This window comes from Giraffa tippelskirchi, chromosome 1 (assembly GCF_054371585.1).
Source record: "Giraffa tippelskirchi isolate mGirTip1 chromosome 1, T2T-mGirTip1v1.2.pri, whole genome shotgun sequence".
NCBI classification, from domain to species: domain Eukaryota; kingdom Metazoa; phylum Chordata; class Mammalia; order Artiodactyla; family Giraffidae; genus Giraffa; species Giraffa tippelskirchi.
This window is the reverse complement of record NC_137275.1, coordinates 129,917,092-129,942,734: the sequence shown is the minus strand read 5'-3', so window position 1 is coordinate 129,942,734 and position 25,643 is coordinate 129,917,092.

Genomic DNA, 25,643 nt, shown 5'->3' with positions numbered 1-25,643 from the left:
TGCTTAAAATCGAGAGAGAGAGACGCAGACAGAGAGAGAGAGGAACGGAAAAGAATATAAAACACTCCTGTAGTAGATTTCTAATTTCTGAAGACTGTAGTTTGTGGGAAAGAGCCGTCATCTGGGATGTCTCTCCGGGGAAACTTACCATTCTGATAACGATGCCCGCAAACTAAAATACTTTCGTGGTGGAAAAACTATATTGGCGGTCGCTTGGCTCAAGACTTCCACCATTTTGATGAGGGTTTTAGATTCAGGACTATGTGTTTCCTATTTACTAAGAATTCCTTTAAGCAAGCAGTTCCTGAAGCCCTGCAACGTGGAGGGATGGGGGCCGAGTTCCAGGTAACCCTGACTGAAGGGCAGCGGGACACACTGCTGTTGCCCTTCCCTTGGCTTTTCTTAAAGGCCTGGTTTTGTTTTACTTGAGAACGGTTTCAGTGCGGTCCTTCTGCGTCCGTTGCTGCAATGCAGGATATTTGCTCTCTCATCTTGCGGCATGGGGGGAGGGGAGCAGAGAGATGGTTTTGTAACAGGCTCTGCAGGCCTGAGTGGGAACGCCTTAAACGGTGAGCCCTGGTTTTAAAAAGAAAAGGAAAGAGAAGGAAAAAAAGAAAGAAAAAGCAGCTGATGCTGAAATAATAGTTAGAGCATATCCCTGGGGCTTTCTCCAACGAGGGGTCACGAATCCTTTCCCCTCCCCCAGTCACAGATTTCGTATCTGTTTTTAAACAGTCTCATCAGATGCTGGGACATTTGTGATGGCTTCTTAAAACCTAAACCCTTGGGCTTAAGAGCTGTCTGTTCTCCTGATCAAACTCACCCCAAATACTAACACGTTAAGAAATTACATTGTAAAACCTCCCCAAATCCGATTGACGGGGCTGTTTGGGGCCCATATGGCTGGACAGCTGTGCAACTCCACGTGAAAAGACACCATTGCCCCTCGGATGGTATAAAGCGGGGGTTCCCCAGAGAGCTCAGACATGACCTAAGTATTAGCTTAGCCTGGGGTGAAGACTGAGTTAAATCTCTCTCTTCTTGGAGGTTAAAATAAAGACAGCAACAAAAATCACAAGAGGTGTACTTTTGAATTCATTGTAAATTGCATGCCTCCCGCTGGTCCCACCAAAGGAAGGAAGAGGACCCTGAGAAATAAACTCTCTTTCCAGCTTACCACAAGCATGATCTTAGGCAAACTGAAGACACAGGAGGTTGGAAAGAAATATATTATTTGCCAAGCGTACCATGTGTTAGTGACATTTGTGGTTCCCTGTTCAGAGAAGTGGGGTTCTGACCTCAGCCAATGCCTCAGTGTTAACCATAAAGAACGGCCATCAGAGCGCAATTTCCATGGTGAGAAGCTGAAACCGTGCTTTAAAAAGGAAAGCCCATTATGAAATGCAGCCGGATTTAATTTTTAATATGATGGCGGATCCTCTAACGCATTCTTTGCTGGTGTTTGCATTCAGGACGAGTGATTCATCCTGTGGCAGAAATCAAAATAACTCTCTGCAGTACTTTGAAATGGGCGCCTCGTTTTTAAAAGTGTCCTGAAATAGAATATTCTATAACCTTCAAATTGTGGTGGCTGGAGAAATTGAGTATAAGACTCTGTCCCTACTGAAGTATGCAGGCTAGATAAGAAACAGGCCTGTTCTTACTTATCTATGTGTGCATTCGTGTGCTGCGTCCTCTTCAGGCCTTAAATATTTTAAAATAAGAGAAAGGAAAAAAAAAAAACGTTCACAAATCAAACTGGAGAGTGAAATGGGAGAAGAGATGCTGGTTAGAGGATTAGATTAATAAACTCTGAGTCCAAAGTCAGTCAACATTGTTTTGGAGAAATTATTTCAGTAGTGAAACTACAGCTTGTGGAAACTTTACATAGAGTTAACAGATACTGAAGTGTTCCTTTTGTGTCAGTTCACATCTTTGGAAATAGCTCCAGTTAGTTCTGCAGTGACTGTGGCTTTAAAAAAATTAAGCAGTTTTGGAGATATTATTTGAGTGGCATAACTAATGATGGAACCCTGGAGATCATTTGGTTTCTTTCTTACTCGAATAGAAGAGGAAAACATGGCCTAGAGAGAAGGAAAAATTGCTTCTAGATATCATATGGATAGTTTGTAGAAAATTCAGCGATAAAGTTAAGAACAAAACTGGTTCATTTTTTGCCTGTATGTTTTTCTCATATCATATATGAACTTTAGATTTTCTTAGGATTTTGTAAGTAACAGCCCACTGACCCTAGCAAGTACCTTTTGTGTGTAGGTGGGATTTAATTTTGAAATTCAAGTTTTTCTCTGTAGATTCTCTAGTTTGATGGATATTTCAGCACAAATTTAGGAACACACACACTGCCAACCTCTCGTGGCCCCGGAAGGAAAGGCCAGAGCCACACAAAAGTTTCCGAGCATGTGGTAGAGTAAATTAAGTGCCACAACAGGCCTAGAAGATAATGACATAAAGCCAGAGCTGGAGGTTTTGCAGAAGGACCCCGGGACAGAGATCTGGCAAACAGCATCCTTTCATAATTATTTTGGAGAAAGGATAAGGCATGTGACAAGTTCCTGATACAGACCTAGTGTATCAGGTGGCAGTTCTGAAGTCATTTTTTTTTGTTTCTGCATTATTTAATAAATTATTCATATTGTACAAAAAAAAGGATCTTTGGGGAAAAAAAACCCCGAAAGTGAAAGAAACTGGCATGGCGAAGATGACCTCTGTGACCTTGGGCGAGTGAGTCACTCTATCATAAAGGATATGAAACCTTCAACAGGAGATACTTGGAGTAGATGGTTTCTAAAGTCCCTTTCAACACAAATAACGTTTGATGCTGTTGTTTAAAAAACAGAAAATCCACATATTCCTGAGTCTGGAAAGTATTGTTTCCCTTTTAAGATCTACTCTTAGATATCGTTCTTAAGATATCTTAAGATACTGTTCAGGTCCTGAAAAGTTGAACCTAGAAAGCTTTAAGGAGGGTTGTGTGTTTCAATGACATTCATCTGAAATTACAACGCTCTTTATTCTTGATGACTCTCTGGGTCGGGAGAAGGTCCCTTTAGCAGGTGAAAGCATTTTTTTATTGCTCTTAGAATCCCTTGCCACAGTGGAACTGTCTGCCTGTTGTGCCTTCACATAAGCAGATCCAAGCTGAGCCCTGTAGCAGATTTAAAAGCCCTTCCCTTTAGCTCCATCCTGACCTAGATTGCCTGGTGAAGACTAATGATTCATTTGCAATGCTTATGATGGGCATCCAGGCAGGGTCTTCCCTCCCCCTTGTTCGGAAAGAAACCCTGTTATCCTTATCATCTGATATTACCACAAGTAAATATTTTTGTTCAAATTGCTGCGTAGGGCATGAGGCTATTTCCTAATGAATTATCTGCCCCAGGGAGATCTATAACTTGCCAGTGCTTCAGGCAATTTTTAGCATGTGTCAGATTGTGTTTGCATTAGAGAATTTGGACTGTTGTGGGGTTTTTTTTGGTGCAGGCAAACTATTTGGTTTTTTCTTTCCGTCTTTCTACAGAGATACACAATTCAACATACCTTTACAAAATGGAAAGCCTTGTTTGTGTTTAATAAGAGTCTGATGGGAGCACGCACGTAGACAGTGTTCTTATACATAAAGGATCTGGTCGTTGAGAGGAAAGAATGTTGGTATTCATATGCCGGATACTGTTTTAATGCAAACTGGACAAGGCTTTCTTTGAGTTTCATTTCAAGGCAGCTACCCAGTAAGTTATGAAACCAGTGCGTTACCCTTGGAAAAATGGTCCTGACTAATAATGAGATGCCAATTGGTGTGTTCATTACATATACAGATTTGAAGCAGAATTAGTAGAAATTACTGAAATGGAAATCGTGTCAATCACAACTGAGACAGCTGACAAGTCAGAAGGAAAAAAAAAGCCAAATGTGATTCATATCTTGTAGGATTCTGTCTGAGGATGATTTAAATAAATTTGGACATTAGGTGGTGACAAGATGAAAATGAAAAATAGCATCCAATTGGGCAAAAAGACTGTAGTAGGCCTGGGGGAATGTGAAAAAAAAAAAAGAAAAGAGGAAAGGAAAGATCAAGGGGGTCGTTTGGAAGATGGCTTGTTTGTAATGAATGAATGAATAGATGAAATTTAGAATATTTGTTTCCCAGTAGCTGATACTCAGTAGACATTCAACTGTTGTTCATAAAATAAAATCAGTGTCCCTTCTGTGTTGAGCAGCATCAAACAGATTATCTGCATATATAACTCTGCTGGGAGGCCAACGTATCCGCAGTAAGCAGTGCAGCACAGGCAAAGTTGGTTTACTACCCATCTTTAATTTCCAAATGCGGTAGACAGGCGTTTAAAAAACACTGTATGGAAAACAAAGGGCCGCTGCATGCCAGGAAGCTACCGGCCAGGCACAGTGCTGTTTAGGTGTTTTTCTTATGTGATCTAAATCTCACAGCCTTACTAACCCCATTTTAAAAGAAGAGGTAACTGCTTTCCCGAGCGGTTAAATGACTTTGTCAAGTGTGTAAACTGGAATTGGAATCCAGTTAAGACCGGCCTCTAAGACTCCATGCCGCAGGCTTCCCAGAAGAAACAAGAACGACATTATATAATGTAAAGCTGATACAAAAAAAAATGGTAAGCATTTGTCCTGCTTCCTGTACCAAGTTGAAGCCAGCAGCATGAGACTGACAGAGCAGATGAGAAACACCACTTAAGATAATTTCTCCTGCTAAACTCTGTTGTACACTATGCAAATATGATTGCAAAAGTGGAACATGATCAACACTTTCATGCTAGTTATCTTTCAAAGATGATACTTGGAGTAATCAACATAAACTTAGTATACTGTATCCTAAATAATAAAAATGTTGGCCTACATCACTCTGACATCTTAGTACAACCTACAAAAGCCTATCTGGATGATATGTAGTGATAATAACCTTCTCCATCCAGACAGCATCTTCACAGTCACAGCTTTTCATCACCTGGGGTAGGGTGGGGGAGGGGAGCTGGAAAATAGAAAAGGACTTAGGGGCTCCCAGAGTACCTGGGGGAATTCTTGTGGTGGAGGACTGTAAATCAAGATGAATGTACTTCCATTTGGTTCTGGGAGGTCTCCCGCTTCCTGTCTCCCTCAAGGCAGGACTGATAAGCAAGAGATGTTGCTCCGCAGAGATGTTTCCTCTGTTTTCGGTGCGTGACTAGATACCCTGAGCTGGTCCTAAACAACAACTACCACCCCCAAAAAAGAAAGCAAGAAAGAAAAAAGATAAGAAAAAGCCAAACAAGGATTGAAGCAAGTGATGGAAAAGGCAGAAGGTAAAAATAAATAAAAAAGAGTAAAGGTAGGAGGGAATAAAAAAAGGAATGATGGGAATTTAGTTTTTATGGAATTTGTTTCTCTGTTTAATATATATTTTAAAATTATCGAGCTGCTCTGGAACAGGCAACGATTGCATTGCATTTCAAATTCCTTAACTTGTCATATGTCAACGATATTACAGATCGTTGTTACGATATTACCAAGAGTTCCTTGTCCGGTAAAAGAGCCAGAGTGCCCACAGAATGCTGTCTGTGTGGGGTGGGCTACTGGTCTGGGAGCCAGGAGGCCCGGTTTCTAGTTCTTGGTTTGCTGCAGTGACCTTGGACAAGGCACTTTCCCCCGTGGGGGATGCAGGAGGTGGACCTAGGGCTCCAAACTGCATTTGTTCTGTTCCCCACTTCTCAGGGCTGTCTCCTGATGCTTGCAGGGCAACATTCTAACTCTGAAACCGGCACCTCACTACGTTTCCTCTCATGCGTGCATGCGTGCCTGCATGCGTGCGTGCATGCGTGTGTGCATGTGGGCATGCTAAATCACTGCAGTTGTGTCTGACTCTTTGCAACCCCATGGACTGTAGCCCGTCAGGCTCCTCTGTCCATGGGATTTTCCAGGCAAGAATACTGGAGTGGGTTGCCATTTCCTTCTCCAGGGGATCTTCCTGACCCAGGGATCCATGTCTCTTATGTCTCCTGCCTTGGCAGGTGGTTTCTTTACCACTAGTGCCACCTGGGAAGTCCTTTGTCTCCTCAGGAGATTTTAGGAACCCCTGAGCCAGTGAAGGATGGCTAAGGGAGACAAAGGAGGCTTTACTGGCATTTCTGAAATTGTACTGGGTTTGCGTGGGTCCTTGTCTTCTTCCACCATAGAGGGTGGACTCTCTCTCGGAGAACAAGCAGGAATCTGGGGGCCCAGACAGTTGCAAGACCACATACCAGCTCCACCACCTACTTGCTTGGTGACTTTGGCTAGTTTTTCATATGCTATATAGGAATGATGGTAAGGCAGACTTCACAGGGCTAGTGGTGTTTACTGAGAGAACATCCAGTAAATGCCAGTTTTGGACTTCACTTTCTGCGTTCTCTCTAAAAGGCAGGAGGGGGCCAGTGATGATCTCTGCTCCTGTCACCCCCTGTGCCTCCCCAGTAAAAGAGGATGCAGGGAAGTGGGCAGGGAAAAATGCCATGGCCCGTGCTGTGAGGTCTATGGCTGACCCCAGTCTGAGCAGAAGGGGAACCTGGGGAGGGTTGAGTTCATGACTCATATTCTGTAGTTGATCCACCATGCTCTCACTGAACAAGCAATTTGAAAACAGCATATTATGAAATAGGGAGAAATACAGCTGTGGACTCCTCCTGAATCCTGGTGGGAACACTTTGGAATCCTGAGGGTCTCAGAAGCTCCCATGTGAATGGAGCTGGAGCAGATGGGGGTCATTGCCTTCTTGAGATGACCAGCCATCTTGGCACCCCCATTGTGTGTGGAGTGGTCAGAGATGGAAGAGAAATTTGGAGCCAGAGGAGTAAAGCACCTCCCCATGGCTCCCTAGTTATCATTAGGTGACTGGAAGCAAAGAGGACAGGGCTGCACAAGTGTAGGGAGGGGCAGAGGAGGGTTCAGATGAGAAGAGGTAGAATTCTATGCAGGGAGCGGGGTGGGGGTGATGTGGAGAGCTGGGGAGTTGTTTCCTCACTGGGCCTAAGCACACCTCTGGCAGAAATGCAAGCTTCTGAGGGTCTCTTTCAGGTGGATAATAGTTATACCTACCTCAGAGAATAGTAATCAGGATAAAATGGCACAGTGTACAATAGACGCTTATCACAATGCCTTGTCATAGTACGTGCTCAATCACATTAGCTGAAGACATTTTTTTAACTAAAAAAAAAAAAAGGCAGCCATGTTGCTATTGGCCAAGGAAGACTGTTACTGTTATTGGCTTTCTTCTTAGTGAAAAAGCCAGGGAAGTTCCCCAACTGCCCGTGGTAATAACATCATCATTAATGGCAGAGAAGGCCAATTGTAACTCCGTTTTCCAAAGGTCTAAGTGACTTTCTTTTGGAGACCTGAGTCTGTTTTCAAGAAAGAGAGGGGCCTACAGTATCCACTTTGTCATCATTTCACTTGTAGTACTGTCTATTAGCAGGAACACAAGGAGACTTTGAAGACTTTAGCTGTGGATGTGAAGTTCTTTGGGGATATATGAGAGACACAAGATGAAATTTAGGACTTGTTTGATGTGATGGAAGAGCACAGACTGAGTGAGAGAAAGAGTCAATTTTTAACATCCTAAGGGAGGCATTGTAAAAAGACATCTTCTTACGTAGCAGGGTCCTAGACCCTTAATTTCTGGCAATAAGAAACCTGAAAACTTCATGGAAATTAGCACCTAAAAATCTTAGATAAGATATATGAAAATTCTTTTAGAGTTTAGAATATTCTAGTAGAGTTTGAAGGAAATAATTATAATTGGACCAGAGATAAAATCTAGCTATATGCTATTCATAAGAGTTGCATCCAAAACATGAAACAAAAAAGCTAAAAGGAGAAAGGTGAGAAAAGAAATAGCAGGTAACTAATAACCAAAAGAAAACAGACATAGTTTATTAATGTAATATAAAATAGACTTGAAGACAGACATTACTGGTGATAAAGATGGTCTTCACATGATGAACAATTTAAAAAGGACAATTAAGTAGAAGAATAGTTCTAACATTGTATGCCCCTAGAAACATGCTTCAAAATATAAAAATAAAATGTGAAGCAATTTCAGGGAGAAAATGATGAATTGGAAATGATATGAAAGCTTGCTCAGTCATGTCTGTCTCTGCGACCCCAAGGACTGCAGCCTGCCAGGCTCCACTGTCCATGGAATTTTCCAGGTAAAGAATACTGGAGTGGGTTGCCATTTCCTCCTCCAGTGGAAGTAATAGTTAAGATACTTTAATGCACCTTTCTCCGTAACTGATAAAAACAGAAAGGATCATCTAGAAGGTTTCAACAAAACATTCTCAAGCTTGCTTTAATGGATAGGGTTGGAAACCCCTTATTAATAATTAGAAAAATCACATTCTTTTTGTGCATATGTGGGACACTTAGAAAATCTGGTCATGTACTAGCTCAGAAATGAAGTCCTAACAAATGCTGTGATATAATGCCATAAAGACCACAGTATCATGTAGTGAGAAATCTTAGCGCAAAAAAAAAAAAAAATCCACCTGCTTCTCTCCATACATTTGGGGGCAGGGGGAAAGGCATTTCTAAATAACTCACTGGTTCAAGAAGAAATCATATGATAGTTAATTAATGAATTAAAATTCTACTTATCAAGATTTCGTGTCTTTCAATCACAGAAATAAGTAAAGGGTAACACATAGGCTGAAGATGCTTATATTAGTAAAGAAGAAAGACCGAAGATTAATGATCTATGTCAAATGGAGGAAGTGGAAAAAAAAAAAAGAAGAAAAACAGAGTAAGCCCAAAGAAAGGAGAAGAAAAAAAAAATAATGGAGGAAAAGGTGATGAGATTCAGACTCTAATGACATCTGGAATAGGTCCATGGCTACTTTATGGTCGAGAAACATCATTCCATTGAAAATACTTATCCCTTCTAGGATCACATAATCTCTCTCCCCCCAAAGACCCTTCCCACTGAACATGCACCATCTTTGCAGTGGAGGGACTAAAACCATGTTTTGTTCATCCCTGTAGGCTTTATGTCTAGCATAGGTGCTCAGCAATATACTGTTCGATGACTTTTCCTTGGGAGTTATTTATTTCCTCTCTTGGCTGGATTGTAAACTCTTTGAGGCTGAAACTAGATCTTTCTCAACTCTGCTCCTCCACAGCCTGTGAGTGAGGACTTGTGAAAAGGAGCCACCTGATATTTAAATGTGTTTGAAGTTGTATTGAATTTGTAGAGAGAGCATTAGCTTATAGGCTAGAAGAGAAATGGAAGGAGGAAGGTGGGGTGATTTCTGATTCGTTCAAACTTGGGAATCTGATCATATTCAGAATAGGCTACTGATGACCTTCAGCACAGAAAGAAATTTCCTGATGCCTGGGCATGATTTTAAGACTCCTTAAGAAACTTAGAAAAAAAATATTAAACTCCATTGGGGAAGGAATACATACCTTTCTGATTCCTGTCTGTGGTGGGGATGAATGAGTGATTAGGGGTAGAATGTTTTAGAGTTGGATGCTACTTAGCTTTAAGTTCTCCTCTATTTTTCTTTTATTATGATGGTTAGATATCCATATAAAACTTACCCCTTTGGCCATTTTAAACTGTACCATTCAGTGGCATTAAGTACATTCATAATGCTGTGCAACTGCCACCATTATGTATTTCCAGAACTTTTCCAATAATGATCTCAAACAGAAACTTCATCCCCATTCCTTTTTAACCGTGCAATTTTGCTAGTTTCTTCATCTGAGAATCAGGGCTAATCATATTATCTATTGAATAGGATTATTGTCTGGATTAAATGATGTAATGCATGAAAACTGCTTAGCACAGTGCCTGGCACTGTGTTTCATTGGGTAAGTAGTCAACAAATGTTATTACAGAAAAGAGCAAGGGGAGAGGAAATTCATGTCCTCTAGAGCTGGGAGGGCAGCTTGAGGTAAGCATAGTTCAGGAAAGCATGCTAGACAAGGTCTTGATGTGGCTGCTCTAGAATCACACCTGGTGACAAATACCCTCTCCAGTCTCAAAGCTGTGGGACTAGGGGAAGTTATCTCCAAAACTCCTTCCACCACCAGCGTCGCACCTGGAGTGTCGTGGGAACTCAAGAATGCGCAAACAAGTGAATGAATGAAACATACGCAAACAAGTGAAAGCTCCCTGGGAAGTAGAACTCGCTTAGTCTTAGTTGTCAGGTTATCAATCAGAAGACTGAGGCTCAGAAAAGTAAAGTGACTTGTTTCCAGATCACACAGTTTGAGGGAGAGCTGCATTTAAAAAAAAAAAAAGCCAAAGTTCCTAAGCATATGGTATAATCTTAACTTGAACCAGAACCCAGAAAAATAGGAGAAAAACCTGAGAAAACCCGAAAGGTCCAGGCAATGCCTAATTTTAGAGGCAAAGTCTCCAAATGTTCTGTGACATTTTCCTGCTCTGACTACATATCTGATCCAGAATGTTGCAAATAATTGCTTTTTGTTCAGGGGAGAACATTTCCTACCATTTCAGGGGCAATGGTCATTCTGGTAAGGAGGACCACAGAAAATAACTATTTTTAAAACCGTAATTCTTGGAAGAACTAGGAATTTTTAAAAGACCCAAAAATAGCCTGCACATTTTCATCTCATCCAGCCTCAGTTTTACTTGTCAGGTAAAAATAATAATACTCGAGAAGCAGCAGTGAGAATTAAATGAGATAAAGAATGTCACGGTCGCTTTTGCAGTGCCTGGCATGTGGATGCTGTTCAGCAAATATTTGTTCCAAGCAAAGGGAGGTATTATTGATGAAGCATACCCTCCATTCCTATCAGCAGCCCACTTGACCCTGCTGGGAAGATTTGCTGTCTGTAGACATTTTGTTTGCAGTGTGACCCAAAGAATAACCTAGAGGGCGGAGGTAGCCATTAGGACTGAAGCAATTTGTAGCAAACAAGTGCTGCTTTTTTGCTTTTCTGCCCCAGGCTGCAGTTAGTCGGAAATGGCTTCCTATGTTTCCTGGAAACATCCAGAAGGGTTTTGGGGATGTGAACGCTGTGCCTGTAGGTTTTCAGTCCATTCTCAGGGAGAGAGGTGACTTGGCATAGAGGGGAGACATCTTGTACCCAGACAGAGCAGTGGGAAGACTCCTGTCTTAGGAGCCAGGATGCTGGCTTCTAGACCTGGCCACTTACTAGCTCTGTGATCTCAGGCAAAGGGCTTCACCTCTCTGAACCTCAGGATCCTCTTCTGTGAACCAAGGGGCTTGGAGTACATGATTTCTGTGTCTCTCTCCATCTTGACCACACTACATTCTATTTCTTTATTTTACTCACAGCTTTCCAAGTATTGCTGCTCACTGAAAATATGAATGTCCATACATGTGTACAGTCTCACACACACACGCACACACATCCTCTTACATCCAGAATCGTCACCTAGGGAAATAGCGCAAAAACCTAACACCCCAGTGAATAGCCGTGTTACTCACCACCTTCAGAGTGACAAAACCCAGCAGCTTCTGGACTAGAACCTCATCTTCCTTGTGACCCGGTACTTCTGCTGCCAAATGAGGTAGAAATGCTGCGATCTGATTTCTAACCCCCAGAGCAACTGCTGCTGTGGCTGCTGCAGCCGCCCGCCTTTTCGACCATGGATGCAGCATCAGCACAGAAATGCTGAGCACAGCACATTTCTCAGCATTGGGAGGCGGACTGGGTTGCTGCAGAGGAAACTGGGTTGCCATTCCTCAAAGGGCTATTTCTACCCAGTGAGTTTTGGTAGTGGGAGGATATTTACTTTTAAACCTTGCACTCCTCAAAGGAATAACTGTGAAAAACCTTGGCTTTTGCCAAGATCAAGCCTCCCTTGTGGAGTCAGATTCAGTCATCAGGAGATTGTGATCTTACTTCCTGCCCCAGACTTACACTTAGGGATCTTGGTGTTTGTGGATGAGGGTGGTAACAGGGTCTTTAAGGATCCTTAAATGCTAGGGGAAAGGCCTGGCTTTTTTTCTAAAAGGGTAATGTTTCTGCGGGCTTCCAGGGTTCCAGGAGACCTCATTCAGTCTGGTAGGATGAGATACGCTTTGTGGTGCTGGCTTTCTTGGCATAATCTTTTGGGAACAGAACAGGGCAGAGCCTGGAACTCATTCGCTATGGGGGTGGAGTTTGCTTATTAATTTCCAGAGATGTCTCCCTGAATTCCTCACTCAGCTTTTAGGGTGCCAGTTTCACTGGTGGCTAGTCTTTTTAAAATTTTTTTTGTTTATTTTTTAACTGGAGGATAATTGCTTTACAATGCTGTGTTGGTTTCTGCCATACATCAACATGGATCAGCCATGGATATATATATGTCGCCTCTCTCTTGAGCCTCCTTCCCACCCCCACTCCATCCCACCCCTCCCGGTTGTCGCAGAGCACCGAATTGAGCTCCCTGCGTCACACAGAAAATTCCCACTGGCTATCTATTTTACATATGGTAATGTATACGTTTCCATGCTATTCTCTCTGTTTGTCCCACCCACTCCTTCCCCTGCTGTGTTCTCTATGTTTGTGTCTCTATGGCTGCCCTACAAATAGATTCATCAGTGTCAATGGTGACTGGTCTTTGCGTCCCCATAAATCCTGTAGCTGATGGGCTCTAGGAGTGTTTGTCATCCTTTCAGTTTTCTCATCTGCAAAATAACATCACCCACAGGGTGATCAGGAAGAATTTACATGATTTATGGCAATGGTCTCCAAATCTTGAGTGTGTTCTCCATCAGTAAAAATTTATTTGTGAGTGTACCCCCAGTGTAAGTACGTTTATGTATTTGTAACTTATATAACACACATGCCGTTAGCTAACACCTCAAGTCAAAATATACACTGAAGATGAGGTTCATTACTAATGGTAGTGGATGTTAAATGATATTTCAGATGCTAAATGATAATTTCAAAAAACCTTGGCCAACTTCTTTTTGGATCTGGATAAGTCATCATTTTGATCTTATATTCTGGTTATGAATATGGTTGTAGCATGGTTGATCTCTTACTAGGACTGAAAATGTCAGCTTTACTTTTCTCATTGCTTGTGTTGTTAGTATTCATCTCCATTTGGGATTTCTTCATGGGAATATTTCTAAACCAAGCATCCATTCTATATATGTGGGGTTAGTTTAAAACTAAGATGGTTTGGACAACCAACAAGTTCCTACTGTACAGCACAAGGAACTCTGTGTCCCGCCAGGCTCCCCCGTCCATGGGATTCTCCAGGCAAGGATACTGGAGTGGGTTGCCATTTCCTTCTCCAGGGGGATCTTCTCAACTCAGGGACTGAACCTAGGTTTCCTGCATTGCAGGAGGAGTCTTTACCATCTAAGCCACCAGGGAAGCTGCAAGGAACTCTGCTCAATGTTATTTGACAACATGGATGGGAAGGGAGTTTAGGGGGAGAATGGATACATGTATGTGTATGACGGAGTACTTTTGCTGTTCCCCTGAAACTATCATAACATTTTTAATTGGCTATCTACCAATATAAAATAAAAAGTTTTAAAACACAAAACAACTAAAATGGTTTGCTCTGCAACTCCACTTAACTCTTCCACATTTGGAACTCTCACTCTTTCCTCAGGATAACATGTTTCCTGTAAGTGACACTGAGGCTTCTAAAAGTCATCAAGATCTATCCATATATCAGATATTAGTAAAAATTAACTTCTTTCTGACATTTCCCTGTGGCTCAGCTGGTAAAGAATCATCTGTAATGTGGGAAACTTGGGTTCAATCACTGGGTTGGGAAGATCTCCTGGAGAAGGGAAAAGCTACCCACTCCAGTATTTTGGCCCGGAGAATCCCGTGGACGATACAGTCCATGGGGTCGCGAAGAGTCAGACACGACTGAGCAACTTTCACTCTACTTTTAACTTCTTTCTGACATTTAAGACAAAATAGACATTCTGATATTATCTCTCCTGCACTTCAGTGAATGGCTCTGCAGGTCTCCTGCATGCATGCTCAGTCACTTCAGTCGCATCTGTAGCCCCTGGTGTACCTATTTGTAGCCTTGTTTGGAAATTCCTGAGTTGATGGATGTAAATGTGCTTTGTAAGCTGCCAGGAACAGACTACATGAAAGCACAGTGAGGATGCATACTCAGGGAAGAATGTCTTTATAGTTAGAACTATTGTTACCTAAAGCTCTAAGGATTTCTGAACACTATTCCAAGAAGGATGAACCCATTGGTGCTCACCAATGAGAACAGGCACACCTGGATCTTCTTGACCCCAGCTATGCTTCCTGCACAGAAGTACCTGAGCATAGATCCCAATTCCTTATTCTTTGGACTAGAGACCTAAGAGAATGCTCTGGGAATTGACTTGTGGACACAACAGAGGAAGGAGAGGGTGGGAGTTGAGAGAATAGCATTGAAACATACACATTACCATATGTAAAATAGCCAGCGGGAAGTTGCTGTTATACTATGGGGAGCTCAGCTGGGTGCTCTGTGATGACCTAGAGGGGTGAGGTGGGGCATGGGATGGAGGTTCAAAGGGAGGGTGTGTGGCTGATTCATGTTGGTATATGGCAGAAACCAACACAACATTGTAAATTATTCTCCAATTAAAAATAAATTTTAAAAATGTTTTATAAATGAAAAAAAGAGAATGCTCTGGAAGATGGAAGTTTAGTATGGCTATAGGATTATATTCTTTAAGTCTCTGCAGTGTTAGCTTTATTTGTTGCAGCACCTCAGAGTTGACCTTCATTCAATTATTGCATGTGTGTATGTGTGCTCAGCTGTGTCTGACTCTTGGCAACCTCATTGGGATTTTCCAGGCAAGAATACTGGAGCAGGTTGATATTTCCTACCCAGGGATCGAACTTGCATCTCTTGTGTTGGCAGGTGGATTCTTTACCACCGTGCCACCTGGGAAGCCCAATCTCATTGGGTAGTGAGACACAAAAACTCATCTGAGAATTAGAAAGCCTGAATCTTATGTGCTGTTTTTTTTTTAGGAACTTTTTTTTTTTACTTTGAACTTCACCTTTCTTGACCCTAATCTTATCTGTAAAATGAAGGTGTTGGATTAGATCATTTTAAAGGTTTATTCCAACATTAATAATCTGTGTTACCTTCTTTCTTAAAAGTATCTCTTTATGAAGCTCTAGCCATATCCAGTGTTGGTTGTATTCAATGAAAATTTCCACCCAAGCAAAAGATTTGGAATGTGACCTCCATCATGACCTCTCTTTTGCTTCTCCTCCTTTCCCTTCTGCCCACACCACCTGTCCTCTATTCCTTCCTGATTTGTCTCATCCACCAGCCAGAGAGTAGGTCCAGAAAACCTCAGTCATTTCTTTGAGCTTAGCTGCCGCTGTATGCTTCCAGCTGAAATTCCATCTGGAGCTAATGTTTTAGGCCAACTCCCCCTGTGAGAGCTGTCTTTTTTTCTGTTGCGCCTCTCTGCCCTGCACCCCAGGGGTGATTTGGGCAGAACTGGCCACTGAGGACAAACACTGTATTTTTTCTTTCCCAAGTCAGAGCTCTTTCGGAATCAGGATGCTCTTGATAACTCCCTCTGGGAATGTGAATCTGTGCTAGGCACTGTATTCGGCGAGAAGGACCCAGCCTTGCCTTCATGGCACTTACATGCAAGCTTAGGTACTGTCACTCAGTCAGAAAATGGTTAAGCTTTTTATTTCATGGTGTTTTGAAGTCTAGAGAGTGTGTTTTTATAGTAACTCAATTCATCTCTAAAATAACTCAGTAAGAGACCCCCCGCCAGTCCAGTGGTTAAGACTCTGCACTTCAGACGTAGAGAACAGACTTGTAGACACAGTGAGAGAAAACAAAGATGGGATGAATAGAGAGAGTAGCCTTGACAGATATACACTACCATGTGTAAAATAGATGGCTAGTGGGAAGTTGCTGTATAACACAGGAAGTTCAGCCTGGTATTCTGTGACAACCTAGAGGGGTGGTATGGGGTATGGCAGGGTCGGAGGGAGGCTCAAGAGGGAGGGGATATATGTATATTTATGGCTGATTCACACTGTTGTAAGGCAGAAACCAACACAATATTGTAAAGCAATTATCCTCCAATTAAAATTTTTAAAAAAATTTAAAAAGGACTATTTCCAATGCAGGGGGCAAGGGTTTGATCCCTGGTCAGGGAACTAAGATCCCTCATGCCACATGGCCAGGCTAAAATAGAATAAAATAGCTCGGTAAGTCTGATATTTTTCTTCTCATGTGACAGGTGATTCTCCTAGGAACACATCATAATGGGCAGAATTAGGGCTGGAATCCACATCTTCTAGCCACAAAATCTGCACTTTTTTCCTTTTCCCTTTCACTAATCTAATAAATATCTTCTCTAGATCCATCCCTAGACCCTCTAGGCAGGACTCTGAGCACCCATGAAACTTGGCTCATGTTTTGGTGTATAAATGATTGGTTTTTAATATGCCACTCATCCTCCCAACTGGATTGGAAATGCATTGAGAATAGAGTCTGTTTCTCAGCCATCCTTATGACTAAATAAGTCTGGTTTATAAATTAAATGTGTTTTTTTCTATAGCACCAAAACCTTTCACACTGTGTAATGATAATAGAAACAAGGACCGGCTATCTGTCGAGACAATAAGAAGCTGTGAAAACCTGGGTGTGAAAACCTGGAGGACTCCCCTTTTCTTACTGCCTCCCAAATACCTTTCTTACATGATTAAAAGAAAAAAATTTGGCTGTTATGGGTCTTTGTTGCTGCATGTGGGCTCTCTTTAGTTGCAGCGAGCGGGAGCTATGCTTTGTGGCGGTGCGCCAGCTTCTCTTTGTGGTGGCTTCTCTTGTTGGGGAGCACGGGCTCCAGAGAGCAGTAGAGGCTTCAGTAGTTGCAGCATATGCAGCCGGCTTCAGGAGTGTGGTGCACAGGCTTAGTTGATCCACCGCATGTAAAATCTCCCCAGACTAGGGATCAAACCCATGTCCCCTGCCTGGCGGGTGGATTCTTAACCACTGGACCACCGGAGAAGTCCCCAAAATACCTTTCTTAAATGGTAGTGTAAACTTTCATTTCAAGGCATGTAAGATTTCAAGTTAAGTCCCACATCGATGCAAATTCACTAGTTTGTGAAAGATTTCCCCCAGACTCTCTTCCAAGATCGGGCTTGGGAAGCAGTTTGTGGAAGAGCTGCACTTGAGACAGGGTGAGGAAGAACCACAGAAAGAGAGAACGAGGACATGAAAAGTGGATTCTCAGGAGGTGCGTGATCTGACCTGGCTGTTTGCCTGGTACTAGTCTTAAAACTTCAAAAAGCCCTTTTCTGGGCTTGTAAGAAGCTGGCTTGAGTGGTGAGAGTAAAAGTAAAGGTGGGTATTTAAGGCACCCTGTCCCAGATCTGAAACAAGCAATTTGAGGGCCGCATGACTCCAGAGTGAAATCACACGCAGAGCCTGGGCATCACACTGCTGCCTCTGCGAGTTCCCTGAGCCAGGCTGTGCTACTTCAGCACCGAAGACAGCACCTCGGGAACCTCTTGACACTGAGCTGGGACTCTGTGGCTGTTTACATTGGGGACTTCTGCCTGTTTGATTCAGTGTTCTTGACAAGCTGTGCTGAAGATTGGGACCTGGGGAAGGCTCAGAATCCTAGGAACTAACCCAGATTCCCTTAAAGTGCATTCTTTGGGCTCTCTTTTCTTTTTCCAGCTGCTTGAGACATTTATCTAATGTTTTCTTCCCTATTCTAGCAGAAAGAAAGAAGATGGAATCCTACGGCATCTCTTTCCCCATCCCCAAAACTAATCTGGTTCCTTCTGGTCTAAGTATGCTCTTTTTTTCCTTGGACCCCTCGCTGTTTTCCAAGCAAGAATTGTCTAAACTACCCTGGATTTGGGGGAAAGCATGGATAGGCACTAAAGTATAACTGACAAGAAAGCAGAATGCCTATTCCTTTTCCACTTTCCCAGGTGGTACATGGGCATTTTGCAGTGCCTTAGATCAATGGGTATGTTCCCACTAGTAAGAATTTAAGGCTCAATTTCAGGCCAAGGTAGAAGATAGTCTCCAAAAATCTTCAGGGCCTCAGAGATGCCACAAAGCATGCAACAAAAGACACATTGATATTCTACCTCTACAAGAGGCTGCCCTGGTTATAGTTCTAATTCTTCACCAACTGTGAAGATTAGAACAGGTCACTTAACTTCCTGGAGCCTCAGTTTCCTCAACTATAAAAAGAGGGTAACAACAAAAACCCAACTTAAGTAAAAATTAATGGGATCGTTCATGAGAAGTCCTGTTGTTAACTGCAGAGTACTACCCAATAATTAATAATAACAGTGCCTGCAAAACCATTGATATGAAGATATCGGCATTTCTGGTTTCTAAACCCCAATGTGGGCTGTGAGAGTGTCAAACAATGCCTGTCAGAGAGGCACAGATAGTGATGCCAGGACAATTCAAAAGGACACTTGTCATCCTACCTTGAGTTGGCCATTGTCTGTAAACTTGGCTTTAGTTCCTTCTGTATCTGAATTTCTTTTTCTTTCATTAACTTAATAAGCCAGGGACATTCACACTGACACCCTTGATTTATCAGACAGTCACAGTGCTGCTGGAAACAGCTAGTGACACATCCCTGCCTCCACCTCACTTCCCACTGGCAGTTACACATCCCAGAATCTTGCAGAAACCTGTGGGTTTTTATTTGTCATTGCCCACATGCTCCCATCCACCTCTCAGCTACCTTCATGTCACTTCTACTCATTGCTGCCGCATCTTTTAGATAATTTGACCTTCTCATGGAGTTCCTAAGAAAGACTACTTTGTGTTTTCTCTAAGAGAGGGTAAGCCCTAAGGCTGAGGACAATGCAATTCCTGCCTCTATGCTTACAGAGGCGTTCAGGCTTTGCCAGTCCTAGGGTGGTTTGTACAATGATCATGCTTAGTTATCTACACAGACTCCACTTCCCCTTCTTTTCTAACAGCTGCAACTGGGTTCATGCATCCTCCATTCCCCATGTAGCCATGTACCTGCAGAAAGCTGACCTCGCCTCCCAGCTCCAGAGTAAGCCTGACTGTCCTCTCCCCTGTGCCAGCGGTTAGTGCTGTGAGGTCTCTGGAAAAGTCTTCCTTACCTCTAAGAGATGGTGACATGTCTGGATGAGATGCTGAGAACTGTTGCTGCCAAATTGCTACCAGCCTAATGTTAAAGCTAACACCATGGATGACAGAGAAGTGAAAAGAACCTAGGTTCTTGGTGACATTGCCATGCTACCGAATCAATCAATCAATTCTGAAGCCTGCATTTCTTCTGGCCTTCCAGTTTTGTGAGATAGTCAAGTTCTTTATTGATTGAGCAGAGGTTTCTGTTACTTGCAGCTAAAAGCATTCTTTTCTAATACACTCAGTTGCTGGTCAGGAGATGAGGCTAGGTCATTTGTAAAAGATACAGTACACAGTTGACCTGCTGTTGAGCTCCACAAACAGTACTCCAGATGAATTTACTGAGCTTCTTAAACCAACAGCATTTCACTTACTCCTGCCAGTCTCAGGCACGTGTTTCCAATGATGTAAGCTGGCAGATGTTAGGAGATATATTCTGCGAGTTTATGGATTCTGTTTTCTTAGATATTCAGATTTGTTCTTAATCATAGCTGATTCTATTTCTTCTGGATGCCAAGCCTCATCTTCTAACTCAGTTGCTTGATGTACACAGTTTTATTTGTTTGGATAGGAGAGATATCCTTTGGTTACACAGAACAAGGAGCCTACCAGGGAAGGAGATATTTGTCAAGTAGCAAGACTCTTTTCTCCTTAGAAGCCAGTTTGGGAGCCCAAGATTCTATATATAAAGGGTTTCTGGAGGCCATATTTGTTAATCTTTCTTGAAGGACCATATTAAGAGGGTATCATGCCCACCCTTCTAGGCAAGACTCTTCAGCTGGCAATCTGTCAGTTGCAACAGTGATTTCTTCCTCTCAACTCTGTGTATTGTCTGATTCACAGGGGTGGTAGAAAGTGGAGGAAGCCATTAAAAAAAATTTTTTTTTTGTGGCTATGCCATACAGCATGAGGGATCCTAGTTTCCTGACCAGAGATCGAACCCACACTCCCTGCATTGGAAGTGCAGAGTCTTAACCACTGGATCACCACAGAAGTCCTGGAGGAAGCCATTTTTAAAGACTGATGTTTTACACTCATAGATAGATGACTGATGAGCCACTACATGGAAATTAGGAAAGAAAGACAGATGGGGAAACAGGGGGACACAAGAAGCTGTAAGGAAATTAGTTTCATCCTCCCAACAGATGCAATAATATAACCTGGTCAAAAAATCATATTGAGGGCCTCCCAAGTACAAGAGTTATTGAGAGGGGGGCACTGAGATACTTTCTCTATCCTTGGGGTTTCATAGTCTAGCTGAAAGATGATATAAACAAGCAAAAAGTTACTTTTAGCTATAAAACTAGCTGAATAGAAAATAGGAATTAAAAAAAAAGAAAATAGGAATAATTGTTCTGGACAACAGAGCTATCACAAAAAGATCACTAATTTTTCAATTTTCCAAATGAAATATATAGATAACAATTGAGAAGAAAGAGAATTTTGGGCTACAATGGCTAAAACTATGAAGGATATGAGAATACTTTCAATATCATCCTTATCATAATTACTATGACTACTGATGCTCTGACAATAAGATATTCTGTAACTTGAGCATCTACTGTAAAGCGATACTTGGCACTTCACTATAATCACTTAGTGTCTACATTAGCATTTTAAGGTATTGTCCTCATTTTGTAATAATGAAACTGAGAATTAGATGCCTAGGAATTTTAAGAACAGTTTCATTGAGGTGTAGTTCACATACCATACAATTCACTCACTTAAAGTATACAGTTCAATGCTTTTTAGAATACTCACCATAATGCAACCATCACCACAATTTTTGAACATTTTCATTACCGCAAAAAGAAACCACAAATCCATTAGCCCCATTTCTCCCCAGATTCCTGAGACTTTTGCTTAAGGATTAAAAAAAAAAATCTTTTGGCCACACCCCATGGCATATGGGGTCTTAGATCCTTAATCAGGAATCAAGTGGTATCTTAGCTCCCCAACCAGGGATCGAACCCACAACCCCCTGCATTGGCAGCATGGAACCTTAGTCAGTGAACTACCATTGAAGTCTCTTGCTTAAGGATTTTGAACTCAGGCCTATTGGGCACTGAAGGATTTGTTAATGCTTGCAACTCTGGCATTAATGGAATATTACTTAGCCTCCCAAGTCCTACTAACTTTGAGACTAATTCTGACAAGACAAGGAAGTAGATAGTTCAGTTTAAATACGAGGATGAATTCCTGAATGAATGCTTTCTAAATAGCGCCTAGAGTGTTCAATTTTCCAATGTACTGAGATATTGGAAGTTCTAGAATTGCCTTTTTGTCCATTTCTCTCTTCTGTGTTTATATGCTGCCCAAGGCTGAGACTGTTGGAAATTTCAAATAAAATTTCCTTGGCAGTGTGGGCTGAGAGCTGAGACAGATGATTCATAGATGACTAAACAAACAGTGCTTAACACCCTTGGCCTTACCTTCAAACAAGGAAATTGGTTACTGAATAGCGTACTCTACAAAGGCAAGGGCTCTGTCTCTTCTCTCATCCCTGAGTGGTTTAACCAAGTTAGGAATGTCTAACCAAGTTAGAAATTGATCTGTCGGGAGTTCTGAACTCACAACAGATCCCTCTGTAGGAGAATGGGTCAACAAAACTTAAACCATAGTGTGTAAGTAAAAAATCCTGGAGGGTTGAGACATGGAATCCAGAACTGAATGCTAAAACATCTGAATTGCAGGCACTAGGACGTTGAAACATTAAGCAAGGACCTGGACTCTTTTTTATTTAGTTTAAGGGCTTTAAAATTTTATTTAGTTACATTGCACTTAAAAAAAAACCTCTGAGTATTCTGTCTTTTGCAGACTCTTTGCGACCCCATTGTAGCCCATCAGGCTCCTCTGTCTATAAAATTCTTCAGGCCAGAAAACTGGAGTGGGTAGCCTTTCCCTTCTCCAGGGGATCTTCCCAACCCAGGGATCAAACCTAGGTCTCCCACATTGCAGGCGGATTCTATACCAGCTGAGCCACCACGGAAGCCCAAGAATACTGGAGTGGGTAGCCTATCCCTTCTCCAGTGGATCTTCCCAAGCCAGGAATCAAACCAGGGTCTCCTGCATTGCAGGTGGATTCTTTACCAACAGCTATCAGGGAAGCCTCTATATTCTGTCAGGTGCAATATAAGATGAGTAAAGAAAATATATTCTTGTTTCTAGAAACAGTGACTCCTAGAAGTTCTCCTGTTCCTGCTCTTTTTTATCTTAGAATGAACTTTTATTTATTTTTAAAATTTATTTATTTTTCATTGGAGGATAATTGTTTTACAATATTGTATTGGTTGGGCTTCCCACATGGTGAAGTGGTAAAGAATCTGTCTGCTAATGCAGGAGATGCAAGAGATGTGGGTTTAATCCCTGGGTTGGGAAGATCCCCTGGATGAGGAAATGGTAACCCATTTCAGTCTTCTTGCCTGGAGAATTCCATGGACAGAGGAGTCTGATGGGTTATAGTCTATGGGATTGCAAAGAGTCAGACATGACTGAGCACACAACACAACAACAACAGCATTGTGTTGGTTTCTGCCACACATCAACATGAATCAGCTATAGGTATACATATGAGGATCTGGACTCTTCTGATACCTTATTTAAGTAACCTAGAACAGGAAAACCAAGTCTATGCCCCAACCAGTAATGCCGAAGAAGCTGAAGTTGAACGATTCTATGAAGACCTACAAGACCTTTTAGAACTAACACCCAAAAAGATGTGCTTTTCATTATAGGGGACTGGAATGCAAAAGTAGGAAGTCAAGAAACATCTGGCGTAACAGGCAAGTTTGGCCTTGGAGTACAGAATGAAGCAGGGCAAAGGCTAATAGAGTTCTGCCACGAGAACACACTGGTAATAGCAAACACCCTATTCCAACAACACAAGAGAAGACTCTACACGTGGACATCACCAGACGGTTAACACCGAAATCAGATTGATTATATTCTTTGCAGCCAAAGATGGAGAAGCTCTATACAGTCAGCAAAAACAAGACCGGGAGCAGACTGTGGCTCGGATCTTGAACTGCTTATTGCCAAATTCAGACTTTAATTGAAGAAAGTAGGGAAAACCACTAGACCATTCAGGTATGACCTAGATCAAATCCCTTATGAGTATACCGTGGAAGTGACAAATAGATTTAAGGGTCTAGACTTGATAGACAGAGTGCCTGATGAACTATGGACAGAGGTTCGTGACATACAGGAGACAGGGATCAAGAAAATCCCCATGGAAAAGAAATGCAAAAAAGCAAAATGGCTGTCTGAGGAAGCCTTACAGATAGCTTGGAAGAGAAGAGAAGCGAAAAGCAAAGGAGAAAAGGAAAGATATTCCCATCTGAATGCAGAGTTCCAAAGAATAGCAAGGAGAGATAAGAAAGCCTTCCTCAGCGATCAGTGCAAAGAAATAGAGGAAAACAACAGTTTGGGAAAGACTAGAGATCTCTTCAAGAAAATGAGAGATACCAAAGGAACATTTCATGCAAAGATGGGCTCGATAAAGGACAGAAATGGTATGGACCTAACAGAAGCAGAAGATATTAAGAAGAGGTGGCAAGAATACACAGAAGAACTGTACAAAAAAGATCTTCACGACCCAGATAATCACAATGGTGTGATCACTCACCTAGAGCCAGACATCCTGGAATGTGAAGTCAAGTGGGCCTTAGAAAGCATCACTACGAACAAAGCTAGTGGAGGTGATGGAATTCCAGTTGAGCTATTTCAAATCCTCAAAGGTGATGCTGTGAAAGTGCTGCACTCGATATGCCAGCAAATTTGGAAAACTCAGCAGTGGCCACAGGACTGGAAGAGGTCAGTCTTCGTTCCAATCCCAAAGAAAGGCAATGCCAAAGAATGCTCAAACTACCGCACAATTGCACTCATCTCACATGCTAGTAAAGTAATGCTTAAAATTCTCCAAGCCAGGCTTCAGCAATACGTGAACCGTGAACTTCCAGATGTTCAAGCTGGTTTTAGAAAAGGCAGAGGAACCAGAGATCAAATTGCCAATATCCGCTGGATCATCGAAAAAGCAAGAGAGTTCCAGAAAAACATCTATTTCTGCTTTATTGACTGTGAGGATCACAATAAACTGCGGAAAATTCTGAAAGAGATGGGAATACCAGACCATCTGACCTGTCTCTTGAGAAACCTGTATGCAGGTCAGGAAGCAACTGTTAGAACTGGACATGGAACAACAGACTGGTTCCAAATAGGAAAAGGAGTATGTCAAGGCTGTATATTGTCACCCTGCTTATTTAACTTATATGCAGAGTACATCATGAGAAACGCTGGGCCGGAAGAAACACAAACTGGAATCAAGATTGCCGGGAGAAATATCAATAACCTCAGATATGCGGATGACACCACCCTTATGGCAGAAAGTGAAGAAGAACTAAAGAGCCTCTTGATGAAGGTGAAAGAGGAGAGTGAAAAAGTTGGCTTAAAGCTCAACGTTCAGAAAACTAAGATCATGGCATCTGGTCCCATCACTTCATGGGAAATAGATAGGTAAACAGTGGAAACAGTGTCAGACTTTATTTTGGGGGGCTCCAAAATCACTGCTGATGGTGATTGCAGCCATGAAATTAAAAGATGCTTACTCCTTGGAAGGAAGGTTATGGCCAACCTAGATAGCATATTGAAAAGCAGAGACATTACTTTGCCAACAAAAGTCTGTCTAGTCAAGGCTATGGTTTTTCCAGTGGTCATGTACGGATGTGAGAGTTGGACGGTGAAGAAGGCTGAGCGCCGAAGCATTGATGCTTTTGAACTGTGGTGTTGGAGAAGACTCTTGAGAGTCCCTTAGACTTCAAGGAGATCCAATCAATCCATCCTAAAAGAGATCAATCCTGGGTGTTCATTGGAAGGTCTGATGTTGAAGCTGAAACTCCAATACTTTGGGCACCTCATGCGAGGGGTTGACTCATTGGAAAAGACCCTAATGCTGTGTAGGATTGGGGGGGGGGGAGAAGGGGACGACAGAGGATGAGATGGTTGGATGGCATCACCGACTCGATGGACATCGGTTTGGGTAGACTCCGGGAGTTGGTGATGGACAGAGAGGCCTGGTGTGCTGCAATTCATGGGGTCGCAAAGAGTCGGACACGACTGAGCGACTGAACTGACTGAACTGAGAACAGGAAAACAGAGTGTTGGACTTCAAATGGGCCCATCCAGACTGTTTTTGGCCCTGAGATGGAAAGAATATTAAGTAACTTGTCTAAAATCACACAGTTTTTCAGTGGAGGAAGAGCTGAGCTTCAAACCCAAGTCTGTCTGATTCCAAAATGCATGTTCTTTCCACTATGAAAGTGTTAGTCACTCAGTTGTGTCTGACTCTTTGAGACCCCATGGACTGTAGCCCACCAGGTTCCTCTGTCCATGGAATTCTCCTGGCAAGAATACTGGAGTGTGTTGCCATTCCCTTCTCCAGGGAATCTTCCAGACCTAGGGATCCAACCTGGGTCTCCTGCATTGCAGGCAGATTCTTTACCATCTAAGT